The sequence below is a fragment of the Macaca nemestrina genome, chromosome 7 (assembly GCF_043159975.1).
Source record: "Macaca nemestrina isolate mMacNem1 chromosome 7, mMacNem.hap1, whole genome shotgun sequence".
Lineage (NCBI taxonomy): Eukaryota > Metazoa > Chordata > Mammalia > Primates > Cercopithecidae > Macaca > Macaca nemestrina.
Window position 1 is genome coordinate 82,161,301 of NC_092131.1, and position 15,469 is coordinate 82,176,769.

The following is a 15,469-nucleotide window of genomic DNA, read 5'->3' on the forward strand; positions in this document are numbered from 1 at the left end:
GTAGGGCTTTAGCTACAGCCAATTTCTACATTATTAAGAGGGTTATTTTGAATGGCCCCTGTGAATAAACCTAATTTTCCCCTCTGATTAGTGCTTAATTTGAAATTGTTTGTGCAGTGATGAAATCTTTCTTGAGTTTCACTTCCAGATTCCAGTTTCCATTCCCAGAGGTTCCTTTGATTACATAAATGCTTTCAGGGTGATTATGTGGGCAAAATTGTATATTAGGTAGTTTAGTGCTTTCAGTAAGAAATTGTGTTGTATAGAATGAAGGGCTGTGAGTTAGGTTTTAGGTACTTTACAGTTACATGATCGTTTCTTCTATTCAATGTAAAATGTACCCTGTATCTATAGTTCTACAGAATTTTGTCACCCAACATTTGACTGGAGATTCGTGTCTCTTTGAGATTTCATATTCCATGGCAGGATGATTTTTCTACATATACACATCAGGCTTTTCAGAATATAATTTCTCATGTCCCTCGTCCCCTCCTCTCCAATCTTCAATTTTTATAATCAATGTTTAGAGAAATAAAGCTATATGTTCATTATAGTCCCCCAAATCTAACCAAAATCATGGCACATGACTACCTTACGGGCCAATGCTTGCATTATAAATTTCTGTACATATATTCTTTGATCCCTGGCCAGACAGTGTGCTGTCTGTACTCACAGGTCCATAGCTGGGGAGAAATTTTGCCTTAGGATGAATCAAACCTTGAGTCTCACCCATACCTGATTTAGATGGCATTAAGTGAGATTTTGGACTAGAGTTGATGCTGAAATGGGTTAAGGCTTTTGAAGATGTTAGGATGAGAAGGACATAAATGTGGGGGCAGCCAGAGAGCAATGTGTTACAGATGACCTTATTTGGAGATAGAATCTTAAAGAGGCAATCAAGTTAAAATGAGGCCATTTAGGGTTGGCCTTAATCTAATACAACAGTGTCATTATAAAACAGAGGAATTTGGACACAGACATGCGCAGAGGGGTTACAGTTTGAACATATAGAGAAAACACCATGCAAATGTGAAGATAGCCATCTCCCTGCCGATAAAGAGGGCTGAAACACATCCTCCCTTCATGGCCCTCAGAAAGAACTAATCCTAACAATCTCTTGATTTTGAATTTCTGGCCTCCAAAATTGTGAGGCAACAAATCTTTGTTGTTAAGCCACACAGTTTGTGGTACTTTGTTATAGCAACCCTAGCAAACTAACACGATGCCGGGCCCCAAGCTGAACAGACTGGAAGATGGGAGAGACAAAAGCTCATATAGCATGTGCTGATCCAGTGACAACTCCAGACATTGTCTAGATAGATATTCACATCCAGCTTGCCACAATATTATTTTCTATATTTTTCCTTTTTATTACTTTCAATTTTTATAATCTCTCCCATTCTCTATGAATCTTGAAGAATTACCAATAGCCAGTCCAAGGATAACATCTGCAAATTTTCAGTATCATCAGATGTTATCACACCCAAGAGATGCTAAAAATTTTCACTCTTACTAATAATACAAGAATCCCACCTTATCTCTAGGGGGTAAGTTCTGAGTCTCCTAGTAGATGCCTGAAACTATAAATAGTACCAAACCCTATATTACTTACATTTTTTCCTATATGTATATACTGATGATAAGGCTTAATTTACAAATTAAGCACAGTAAGATATTAACAATAAATAATAATAAAATAGAACAATTATAGAACAACATATTCTAATACAAGTCATGTGAAGGTGTTCCCTTGTTCTTTCTCTCAAAATACCTTAATATTTTCAGTCTACTATTGACAACTGGTAACTGAAACCATTGAAAGTGTAACCATAGATAAGCGGGGACTACTGTATTAGCTAATATTTACTGATCACCTGCCATGTTCTAGGTAACATATTAAGATATTAACTTCTTTAGTTATTACAACATTACATAAAAGCAGGAATTATCATTTTCTTCATTCTAGAAAGCAGAGTAGAAGGGCCATGCCTCACACATGTAATCTCAGCACTTTGGGAGGCCAAGGCAAGGGATCGCTTGAGTCCAAGAGTTCAAGACCAGCGTAGGCAACATAGTGAGACCTTGTCTCTATAAATGAAAAATATCAGCTTGGCATGGTGGGTTGCACCAGTGCTCCTAGCAACTTGAGAGGCTGAGGTGGGAAGATCGCTTGAACTTGTGAGGTCAAGGTTGCAGTGAGCCGTGATTATGCCTTTGGACTTCAGCCTGGGCAACAGAGAGAGACCTTGCCTCAAAAGGAAAATAAAAGGAAGGCAGGGAACTGAGACAGAAATGCTCAGCAAAATGACAAACCTCACAAACCCAGTTAGTGGCAGAATAATGGGCACTAGTGTGGTTTTAATCATGTCTCCACTAAGAGAATCAAATTCCAGATTGAGAAAATGGAAGTAAGGTAAGGTTTACATAGGGAGGCCACAGGTAGATAATCACTTCTACATATTGAAAGACATCGTTTAAGAAACAATTCAAAATCAAGCATTTCCAATTTTTCCCACTGAAGATTTTTTCCAATAGTAAAGCTTAACATTGGTAGGCATTACATCAGTTCACATTTTAAGCCACAGACAGACCAAAAACAATTGCTGCGTCAGCTCAAAGGAACATTCTTCTGTAATCAATTAAATTCATTGCCTTGATTATTCAATTCCTGCCAAGAAACAATTTAAAAAGCCTGTTCACAACACTTTGTTTTACAATTTCCAAGACCACTACAATGACCTCCTGAGGACCTGGAATTTTAAGATTTTTTTCCAGTATTGCCTGAGGACAATATAGCAGGAAAACAAAAATGAACAAACCCCACTTACATCTTAGTGCTATACATGTGAAATATATACTCTTCATTCATCAGGCTTTTTAATCTACATATTATAACTGTTATCAAGTGACATGATTTTGCTGTAAGCAATTAAAAGACTTTGGAGACCTCAGAACTGGATGAGCACTGTGGCTTTACCATGTAGTTTCTGTGTGTACCTTAGCAAGTCACCCACCCCCTCTGAATTTCAGTGACCTAATCTTTAAATAAAGATAACAATGCTTATGTCACAGGTGGGTATGATAATTAAATAGAATAGTGAGCATAAAACATCTAGTATATTATTGAGATAATTACCTTTTCTTTCCATCCAACTTTCCCTTCACTCATTCTCCCAGGTGTACAGCTTGGTTGTATAACTTTATGTCAGCTTGCCAAGGGTTGACATGAAGAACCTTGATAACAGCCACAGAAGTAGACTAAAACTTGACTTAGAACCACTCTAAAGTCAGTTCCCAGCTTGCATTTTTGTTGGACAGGGAAAAGTGAAGACTACATAGGCAATAGGCTTTCTGGCCTCCACTTGTACAAGGGTAGGTTTGTGTTTAAGAATTTTCAAGACAGATTTTTTTTCCCCATTTCACTCAGAGCCAAGGTAAAGATAGGTAATTACTCCCATGATTTTCATCTAAATTGTGTGGGGGGAGGGGAGGGGTTTTTTTTGCCTTTTTTTTTTTTTTTTTTTTTTTTTTTTTTGAGATGGAGTCTGGCTCTGTCGCCCAGGCTGGAGTGCAGTGGCACAATCTCGGCTCACTGCAAGCTCTACCTCCCAGGTCCATGCCATTCTCCCGCCTCAGCCTCCCAAATAGCTGGGACTACAGATGCCCGCCACCACGTCTGGCTAATTTTTTGTATTTTTATTAGAGACAGCATTTCCCTGTGTTAACCAGGATGGTCTCAATCTCCTGACCTCGTGATCCTCCCACCTTGGCCTCCCAAAGTGCTGGGATTACAGGCGTGAGCCACCGTGCCCTGTCTTGTGTGTGTTTTAAGTTTACCCCTCTTTACTTGTTTCCTTTCAAGAGTTTTGGCCTTATGTTGAGTCTGTAGTCTCAGGTCTCTGAGTTCTAACCTTCCTCCTTGAGTGGGCCCTAAACTGCCCCTTCACTTTTTCAGTAAAAACTCATCTCTAGATAATAAAGAATTGGCAGATACCCATGGGCAGAATCCTGCTTTGGTGCATTCATACCTCTCTAGCTTCTGCCTTCCAGATTTCTAGTCTCCGAGAATTGCTTTTAATGTCCTGACAGCAAATCAGTGAATTTAAAAACATTTTACAAAATATTTTTTTTCTTTCACATTTTTAGCTACCGTCTACCATTTTCCATATTTTTAGGAATAGAATTCCAGTCTCACAGATTATTTTCAACCCTTTCTAAATAGAACACTAAGGAAATTCCCTTAGTTTGCTTAGGTTGCCATAACAAAGTACAATAGGCTGGATGGCTTACACAACAGAAATGTATTTTCTCACAGCTCTGAAGGCTGGGAGTCTGAGAACAGGGTACCACTATGATCTGTCCACGTGTAGGTTCTCCCCTTGGCTTGCAAACAGCAGCTTTCTTGCTGCGTCCTCACATGACCCTTTTCTGTGATTGAGGGGAGAGAAAGAGAAGAGCAAGATTTCTAGTGTTCCTTCCAATAAGGGGACTGATCCCACCGTGAAGACTCCAACCTCATGACCTCATTTAGCCCAATTACCAGCCATGGGCCCTGTCTTCAAATACAATCACATTGAACATCAGAGCTTCATCATAGGAATTTGGGGAAAACAAACAGTCCATAACAATTCCTTTCTGTTGAAATAATGGCTTTCTGCTGTATGCGGAAAGCAAGTATCATGCCTACTGGTATGATCTTGAATTTCAACACTTGTAATGATAATCTAACTCAAAGAGTTGTTTTACAAACTAAATACAATACCGCATATAATACAGGGATCACAATGCCTAGCACAGTAGGAACTTAGCAAAGAGTCCTTCCCCTTCCCTCTTGCTTCTACCACTTGCTGTGCCCACAGAGTAGTTGCACGTAGCTGACTGGTACAGAAGGACCAACTTCAATTTCAGCTAAGAAATGCAGCAGACAGTGCAACAATAATCCCAATTACATTACCCTCTTGAGAGTTTTCATCGTGTAGGTCACCAGAAGGGAATAAAGTGGAGACAGTGGCATAACATGAAAGCAATTAGAAAGGTTTATTGAAGAAACAAGTAAAAATGAAGTCAGACAAAAAGATGACACTTGGATGCTTTCTTTTTAAAACTCACACCCAAGCCACAAGTTATAAGCCATCCAGATGGTGAGCTCAAGAAGACAGAAATGAATCACTTATTTGTACTACAGTTGGAGGATTTAAAGATCTTTGGGGAAGGTGTTCAAAAGCTTCACTCCAATTAACCTCACCCCATTAAGTTTGCCCATCCACAGATCAGAGCCAAAGAATGAATTGCAAGGATGAAAGAGAAAGATCAGGGAAGATACCTGAAGTCTGCAGTAATTTCTCCAGAATGAAGAAACCCCCCGAGAGAAAAATGAAGCAGCTTTAGCAGACAGGATGGATCAACATGCAACCAGGATAAAACAAGATTCTTCCCAGAAAGTGTCGAAATGGGGACAACCTTCTGATTTAATTTTAAAGGCTATATTTGAACTGTGTGACCCCTTTCTGAATTTCATCTGATAACTGAAACAAATTATCATGTGTCACTGTTTGTAGTTTTGCAGAATCCTAACCTAGATAATTCAGAACCCATTTCTTCTCTCTGACACTTTCCCTCTTGCATAACAATGGAAAGAAAAAGGGAAATGGTATTTCTTCTTGCAGATAGTCATCAAATAAAAAGTGTGGTAATTCTGGTGGAATCTCTGAAAATTAAGATATTTTAACAGCCCTAAAATATTGCCAGAAAGTGCTATTTTAAAATGTCTTTGTGACCTTTCTGGCTAAATTGGAAATGAAAAATAAGAGATAAGCACATTTTTCTTATTTAAGAGAAGTGAAAAGCTGTCACTAATGGACCAGGAAAATGAAGAAGTAGAAAAGAACAGGTGGGAGAAACTGGAAACATAAACCACAAAGTCCATGTCTGTACTATAATTTGTATTTTATACATTCTTTGCAAAACACTTCTACAGATTTCCAATTGTCCTATAGGACCCTTTCCCAAATGTAGATCCTTTTTCTTGATTCTCTAAATTTTAATACTGAGCAGTGCCTCTTTCAAAATGAGCAATTATTAGAAAAGAAAATTAGCTTGGGCACTGTGGCTCACACCTGTAATCCCAGCACTTTGGGAGGCCGAGGCAGGTGGATCGCCTGAGGCTAGGAGTTCGAGACCAGCCTGATCAATGTGGCAAAACCCTGTCTCTACTAAAAATGCAAAAATAGCCAGGTGTGGTGGCAGATACCTGTAATCCAAGCTACTCGGGAGTCTGAGGCAGGAGAATCACTTGAACCCAGGAGGCGGAGGTTGCAATGAGCTGAGATTGAGCCACTGCGCTCCAGACTGTGACAGAGACTCCAACTCAAAAAAAAAAAAAAAAAAAAATTAAAGGATTTGACCCCTCTCAATCCTCACGGTACCTTCTCAACTGAGACTGTAAATATTAAAATCTTAGAATATGTAATTAGGCACAAACAAAAGAACTTCTGGTAGATGACACATGCCTCTTTCCCGGTTTCTGGCTTCAAGGAAGGATGCCATCACTCCTGTCTGCTGTCTTTGAAATTCCCAGGTAATGACCAAATAGTTGTATGTATGTATATCTGTGTATGTCTATCTATATCTTTTCATATATATGTAAAATTACAATCATCTTACTTTAGCCCCTCCAGTAATAATTTTGTGTGTTTCTTGGATGCATAGCAGGTATTCTATTTACATTTACTGCAAACAAATATTTTTTTAAAAAGCAATGGAATTATAGTAGAACGAGGCAGATTTAACAATTATGACAGAGGAATAGCAATATAACAGATCTGCTAAGTAGAGCAAAATAAATTGCAAAATGATGCAGTAGGGGCATACTGAAATTTAACATGGCAGCGGGGATATGGGTATATACCTCATTCCAACTGCAACTGATTCTCCCTATAAGTAGCTACTTTAGCTTACCTGGTGTGTGGATGGAAATTCTGTTAATGCTGAATGTCCCCCTCCCCTGTCCCACTCCAATGAACATTTTATAGAGAAACCAATATTAATGTAGGTCGTTGAAAACAAAATTTACATGCTTCTGTGCAAGTTGATCAATACGATTAGGCATGTCCCTTCTGCAATTACTTTAAAATTTATTCTTCCTTGTCATAATCCTATAGAATGGATTGAAACAGAGAAAATGGAAAGAGAAAGATACCATTAACTGAAAATCCAGCCATGATATCTGATAAATGAAACAATTATTTTTGTGCTATTTTTAGAATTCAACAAAATTTCTTTCATAAGACTATACCATGCCCTCAAGTTTGTTTTTATTTATAAATGCCTCTGCCAAGAGTCATTCAAGTTTGTGCTTCTCATATTTTTCTGTTCTGTTAGCTGGGGAGCATATGAGATGGCCTGTGTACTTGACAATGGGACTTAAAAGCATTCTAAGAGAAGAAAATAATGTTACAATTGGCTTATATGGTATATGATTGAGTACGCTGTAGCTTTTTAAAAATCAAGAACATTTATAGCTATGTTTCAGAGTGCTCTCTTAAAAGCTGAAGTATCAAATCAATGGGAGTCAGTGGGAGTATGGGAGGAGGTGCACAAAAATAACCACCAATTTGCTCAGAAACAAAAATTTTTTTTTCTTGTCTTTAAAAATGCCTGTTGCGTTAAAGAGTGTCTCACACATGAAAATATTCTGCTTTATGTTCAGAAGTTATTCATGAAAGGGGGCTTGAAATTTTGGGTATTCTCTGCAAGAGGGATATATAGACTTTTGATAAAACTGTTCAAATTTCATAAAGAATATTGATATGGACAAAGATACAACCTGTGAGTTTCTTCAACAGTTTCATATGCTTTTCTACTTGAGATTAATTTTTTGCAGAAAGTGAAGCAAAGCCAGAATCCATTTTGGAAGATTTTCCTTAAGTTGCAAGGAGGAGAATACCCAGCTTAGCAGTTTTTCCTTCTCAGCCCTAAATAAAGCAATCCAGCCAAATACTCATTTCATTTCTACCCTGAAGATATCATTATGGTCCTGTGGTCGATGCGTGAATCTCTGAATATCTTGTTATATAGCACAAATTGTAAAATGTCTGGGATGGTGGAAAGTACACTGGAATGGAAGGTAGAAAATATACATCCTAGTTGTGATTCTTCTAATAGTAGCTATGAGAATTTTTAGAAACCACTTAATTTTCTGTATCTTGGTCTACTTTGAAAATGGGGAGGTTATTGTAGATGATCTCCAGAATCATTTCTAGGCTTAACACAGTGAATTCTATGACTCAAAATAAAAAGAAAACAGAAGAATGTTTACATTTGTCTCTCAGCCTATCATGATGTATATGTATATATTTATATATTTATACATATATATGTTTATATACACATATAACCATATATATTTATACATATATGTATATAAAATATATATTTATATGTATAAATATATATATATAATTCTGAATGAAGAATAGAATACTTAGTATTTTTCCATTTAATTTTGTTGCCCTAAATATTTTTTATATTCACATGAGAATCACCTTTTGCAATTTTTTTTTGTCTTTTTTTTTTTTTCCTTTTTGTGGAGAACGGGGTCTCGCTATATTACCCAGGCAGGTCTCGAACTCCTGGGCTCAAGCTATCCTCCCGCCTCTGCCTCCCTGAGAGCTGGGATTACAGGCGTGAGCCACCGCGCCCGGCCTATCCTTTTGCAATTTTTGGGGGGATGGTGGGTGGGGCTCTTACTTTTAAATTTATATAGTCATACAGTGTTAAGACCAAACAGGTTGGTGCTGTCAACTCCAACACAGAGATCAGCTTCCCTCATGGGAAATAAAACTGTATAATTTTTAAAAGTTATTTATTCACTCATTTACTCTCTAAAGAAGCAAGTGAAAAAGTGGTGCAGATATTTGCACGGAGAACATTGCAGGAAGAGAAATATGCACGTGCAAAGACAGAGATGGGAACATGCTTGGCATACCTGAGGAATAGTGAGGAGGTAAGTCTCAGAAGGAATGTTTGTAGGAGATAAGGTTGGGGGAGAGCAAGGGCTGATCATATATGTATTTCTACGTTATGATAAAGGTTTTGCTTTTTACTCTAAGACATGAGAAGATCAGACTAAACCTGATTTACATTTAAGCAAAGAACTCTAGTTGCCATGTGAAGAATAGGTTCTAGACAGCAATGTTGGTAGTCCAGAGACCTACTAAAAGACTATTCTTTTGATACTTAAAGAATGATGGTGTCTGGGCTTAGAATTATAGGGAAAGAAGTGGCAATAAATAGATTCAAAATACAATGTTGAAGGTCAATCTTTCAAAGAAGGGAAAAACACCTTAAGCTGTTCTAAAGTGGAAACTGTCTCAAACTGGTTTGGGTAGAAACATATGGATTGATCTGTGGGATAGAGAGGCACATGACACAGCCATTTTTAGACACCTAGCCAAAAGCTCTTCCCTGATACACATTTGGACCATACAGTTTTAGTCTGTCTCCGTCTACTTTTCTCTCTTATAACACACACAAGTCTTACCATGTCAGTTGGGATCCATAAAATCAAACAGAAAACTGAGAAATGGAAATGTTGTTTTAAATAGTAAAGACGTTCTTAGACCAGTGTATTCCAGAGTAATCAGTCTGATGATAGAAGGAAAGGTTCCCTGGTAAATAGCTGGAGAAGAGAGAGTATTGCTTCTTTTTTGAGATTCAAAGTGAATCTTCCCTATTCTTCTGTATTCCTATTCTATTATTCCTTTAGTAGCTCCAAGAAGTACTATTAGTAAACAAACATAATTTTTAATCCTAGTCTTATCCTAACTTATGGTAAAAAAAAAATCCCTGTTTCACATAATCTCTTCATTATCTTAAAGAGGTAGTTACATCTATACAGACAGATGCTGAGAAGCTTGGGCTTAGAGAATGTTATTTCTACATAATCTATTTAAAAATATTTTTGGTGGTGTTAGGTGCCCTGAACAGCAACAAATGTCTTTTAATGAGCAAATGTGCATATTGGGTGATGGGATAGAAGGACTAAAATTTACAATATTGATATCAACTAGAGTTTTATAACATGAAATTCAAAGTATATTGTAATAACAGAGTCACAAAATTAAATGTCGTTTAGTATTCTTTGCAAAAAATATTGCATTACTTTTGAAGTACATTAAAATAAATTTTTATTATGCAAATATAGATGCTTCCTAAAATTAATGTAGCTCAATTACATCACTACATGTCAGAAAGGCATTTGAAAGGGTAGGTTGAAAATAATTCTTTTGAATGTCACATAATTTTTCTTTGCAGCTAATCTCTGAAAAGAGGGAAAAAATTCTCTCTACTCAGGCATAGAATAGACGCATTAACAATGGAAAGGTCAGTGCATAATGATGCAAGAGAGAAAAGGCCTAAAGTGCCATATTGATGAAATGAGATGGGGAAAAGTTATATAGAAATATTAATCAATCTTTAATTTAAGACCTTTAGGTAACTTGCTAAAATCTTCTTCACTATTTAAGATCAAGAAAATGCTAACCAGTAAATTCCTTCTGTGGGGAGAGAAAAACCACAAGATCTTTGTGTTTAGATTCAACATTTCTCTTTTCCTTTCAATTCTCTATATTGCAGGTAATAATTGACACACTTGAGTTATCCTAGTAGGTATTAGATAGCCATCTCATTCTGAATATAACTTGCCTTCTTGAGCTTAGAAAATCAAAATGTTATAATACAAACTCCACAAAGGAAAATGATGTATTCATCAAAATTCATATTTGGAAAGTTATGAGGAAATGACCATGACAAAATGTTAGGTAAAATTGCAGTATATAGAACTTTATACATAGTACGATTCACACTTTGTAAAGATAAGTATATGCGAATGCATGTAAAGACCAGAAGAAAACACACTAACAGAAAAATTGTGGTTATCTTTGGATGATGAAATGCATTTGGAAAATGCATTTTTGTCTGCTTTACTGATTTTACAAGGATGGTGGTATTTAAGATTTGCAGTGATATGGCTGGCATTAGCAATAAGCAGTTTTCTTTTTTTGACCTCATTCTTACTATCTAATTTACCTGTTGACTGTTTCACTTGCTCTGTTAACTTACGTATGTATTCTAAAGGCCAGTAGGAGCTAGAAGGAAAAGAAAAACTGAACACAGAAAAGGTTAAATTATTTTATAGAATCAAGCCTTTAGAAAGATATATGGAAGGACAATGTGTTTGACTGCTATAAAACTGATTGTGTTTACATAAAAATTTCATGGGACACATAGAGTGTACTTAGATAAGACAGAAATAAAGTCACACTGATTCACTGATTCCCTTACTATTTATCATATCATAATATTCCAGGAAAGACATAATAAAGGTCCTGACTATGACAGTGAGGGTGAAATGGAAACAAGATCCATCAGAGATGCAGGAGGCAGTAATTAAAAACATAAAATGAGGTAGTTTAGTTTCAATACCTCTTTCTACCATATACTAGTTTAAAAAAAATGGGTCACTCAGATCCCCATTTCAGGATTTGTTTCTTCAACTAGCAGAAGTGACAATTGTTAACAAAGCACAATTTAGTAATTTCCTGGGGATTGACCTGGACAAAGAGAGTTGCCTTGCTGGGAGTTATGCTTCTCCTCCTCAAGAGCAGCCCGAGTTCAATGACTCTGCAAGATGGGGTACCAAACCCTGTCCACCTTGGCTCAATTAAGGAAAATTATAAAGGGCAATTTAAATCTCAGACTTCCATTGTGAGCAGTTTAGATTTTCAGTTGCGAATGTATCTCAGTTGTGTTTTCCTCTGCTCAGGCATGCTTCCCTTACTACCTCACAGCTATTGTTCCAAAGATCATTGCCCAAGAAACTTCCTGCATATGCATCTCCATCTCAGAATCTGTTTCCTGGGTAATGTGACCCAAGACAATTTGTAACAGACAGGTGTGGTCCTAAGAATAGACTAAAAAAATGGGAGTTGAAGGCTGGATTGGCCACAGTTTCACTGGCAATGGGGTACCCATTACTAGTAGTGAGTGAAACTCTTATAATCTTTGGTATGCTACAGTGATGGAACTGTTAAAACTTATACCAGTGATCAACTGGATTGGGATACTGATAAAAGGAATATATTGACAGGGGCAATATCTCAAGCATCTGAGAGATTCTAGGGTAGTAGGCATTAAAAGGACAGTGAGAACCCAGGAATGCTACTTAATACTACCCAAGCATGGGAGAAAGACAATGAAAGGGTAAAGATGATTAATCACCAATTCAAGGCAAAGTGTGAAAGTGGAAGGGACTCTTTGGCAGCCTATTAAGAGATTCTTATCTCCTGCAGCCTGAGGGTAGAAAAAAAAGCTGTGAATTAGGATTCAATTATAAAGGTAGAAGTCCAGAGAATGTTGATTTTCAGTATCAGCAAATCTGCTCTGCCCAGGTCAAGGTCCTGGTTGGAAAGGAGTAGGATCTTAAAAATGAGAATATCATGTCTGATGTACTCAAAATCCTTAAAGCCTCAGATATTCCCCAATCTCTGAACTTGCAAAAATGAACAAATTTTCCTTGCTTGGAAGTAATGGAGTAATGTTCAGCTTGCAAGTTAACATGGACTAACCAAGACATAGCCCACCTACGATTCTAGCTTTAGACAAGTAGCTAGGATGAGGTCACAGCATAATCTTACTAGAGAAGTGCTAGACTTGCTAAAAAAGAATAAACTGTAGGACCTAGCCAATATATAACAGCAGGAGCTAGAAGAGTATGCATGAAAGTAATAGCAAAAATGTTAGACATCACCCAAATGCCCATCAGCAGATGAACAGATAAGTAAATATAGTATACTCAGTCAATTGAATACTGCATGGTGTTAAAAAGGAATGACGTACCAATATGTACTACAGAATGCATGACAATTTTGCTGAATGAAATAAATCAGACCAAAAAAATAAAACTGTTTCACTTCAGATATATACATTTCTGGAAAATCTGGTCCATAGTGACAGTTGATTGGTAATTGCCTGGGGATGTGGGAATGAGAAGATGGGAGGGGAGAGAGGAAGGGATACAGAGGGGCACATGAGATTCTTGTGGGTGATAACTATGTCCATTATCTTGATTTTGATGGTTTTACAGGTGTACACATATAAAAAATTCATAAAATTTTACACTTTAAATATAGTCAGTTTATCATGTCAGTTATATTTCAGTAAAGCAATTGAAACAAACACACAAACCAACTCAATCCCTCTAATTTTGTAGGTTTCAAGTCCACACTGTTCCTCTGTGTACCAGCTATTATGTCCTGGCCACAGAAAATGCTGCACAGATTAAAAACAAAAGCAAAGACATCTTTACCTCGAAGTGCCTACCCCTACCCAGAGGACACTCACTGGTTCCCCTCCTCTGATCCTTCTCTGTTCTCTCTCTCATTTCTAGGAATTGGAACTTTGGGCCTCTGTTTCTCTCTTCCAAGTCTGGGAACTCCTGAAAAGTAAGAACCACTTTTTAGACTCATCTGGGTATCTCCTTGACCCCACATAGAATCAGGCCACTGGACTCCTTTTCAACCATTGTTTTCCCATCTCCACTGAGCTGTAGCTCTGAGCTTTCTGATGGCACAAGTGAAAAGCTATTTAGTGTTCTTTCTCTGTGTTCCCTTGTCTAAAAAGGAAGGAGTCCTCTTAATAATATGTGTACACTTGTAGCATGCATTCCCCCGTAACATCCCTGTGACACAGTGGGGCTGGATGACTGGGACTCCGCTTCATGGTGAAAGATCATCATGGAGCCAAATTCTGCTTTATCAAGACAGTAGGAAAGTTAGCTTGATGTGCACAAGCTAAACTATATCCTCGGAGCCTTCTTACTTAGTTTTACCTTATCTACTCCTTCATTTGCATTCTTCTATTTGCTCAACCACCCCAGACACAAAATCTCCTTCTATTTCTCAAGCTAGCCAAATACTACCACCCCTCAAGGCCTTTGAAATTTTTGTTCCCTCTGTTTGAAAGAGTCTGTGTTGGCTAAAGCAAACTATACACACACACACACCCTCGTGAGTAGTAAATTAAATTCTGAATTAACTAATGAAAAGTTAAAAATAATAGTTACAAATAATATAAGTTAATAAAAAGGTTTAATAAAAAATAAAAAATGAAAAAAAGTTAAAATCTTGGCAGTGAATGGAGTTCAGATAGATGCAGATGTTCTATATCTCAGCCTAGATTTTTCTTGCCTTCCAGAGTTCTTGCTGGGGACACCCAGAAGGCAATGAAACTGTCTATGCAGTATACACTTCATCAAACCTGGTATGGGAAGCTGGCTTCTTTCTAACTACCATCTCTTTATACATAGTCCCATATCATCATTTCAGAAGCACTTCAACTAAGAACCCCTCAATCTACATTTAAAAGAATGTTTATAAACAGTGAGCTTTCCTGGTTGTTGAACCAGATTAAACATCATCAAAGGCCAGGTGTTTCTGAACAATACCTGGCCAGAGTGTATGGCATTCTGGAACCCCTCTTCTCAGACTATCAAATACTTCTTCTTTAGCCAAGATGCAATGTTTTGAAAAAGGTAAAGACAAAGGGTGATACGCAGTAGAGGCTCTCCCAATAGATGATACTCAATAATCATTTTCCAAAGCCCCTCATATTCTATTCCTTTCAGGGCTTATAATCTGTCACTTTTTGGGATTCATTTCACCTGATTCTGTGTGTATGTATGTGGGTGTGGATGTGTATGTGCATGTGTGTTGTGTGTGCGCATGTGTGTTGTATGTAGTAGTTTCCACATATATGGAGATGACTATAGACTGTGCATGAAGAGTTGAAGAAATTTGAGACTCTAGATCCCAAATCTATGTTTGCCAAAATATGTTCCAATTTGTCAACACTCAACTCACTTTCCTAACAACGAGTCTTAGGTTTTAAATATTTTATGACTAAACTCTATCACACATTCCTGTTTACTAAAAGCGTGGCTTTGGAATCAGTCTGGGTTTAACTCATGACAATGCCATGATACCTTGGGAGAGTACCTTACAAATCTATGATCTACTCTGTAAAATGGGATCTCTCCTGTATGGATTAAGATACAATGTATAAAACAGACAACAAAGTGCCTGATACATGGAGGTGGTTGTTACTGTATAATTGCTCGTATATTACTATAAAATACAACATCCAAGAATATCAGTCATTGTTCAAATTTATAGTCCTGTCTAATTTCAAACTATACATATTGTACATTCAAAGCACATATACCTGTGTGTGTGTGTGTGTGTGTATGCACAACATATATTGATACCCATTTTTTTTTCTTTTTTAGAGACAGGGTCTCACTCTGTCACTCAAGCTGGAGAGCAGTGGTGCAATCATAGCTCACTGCATCCTCAAACTCCTAGGCTCAACTGACCGTCCCAATTCAGCCTCTGGAGTAGCTAGGACTACAGGT

General features: G+C 37.3%; 1 long non-coding RNA gene across 1 annotated transcript in view; it reads left to right on the top strand.

The window, feature by feature from the left end:
* The window catches only part of LOC139364326 (uncharacterized), a 317,275-nt gene that overhangs the window by 101,789 nt on the left and 200,017 nt on the right, over positions 1-15,469 (top strand). The window contains exons 2-4 of the long non-coding RNA XR_011625979.1: positions 13,448-13,502; positions 14,254-14,319; positions 15,344-15,467. This is a non-coding gene — a long non-coding RNA (uncharacterized lncRNA). The remainder of the gene's footprint in view (positions 1-13,447; positions 13,503-14,253; positions 14,320-15,343; positions 15,468-15,469) is intronic.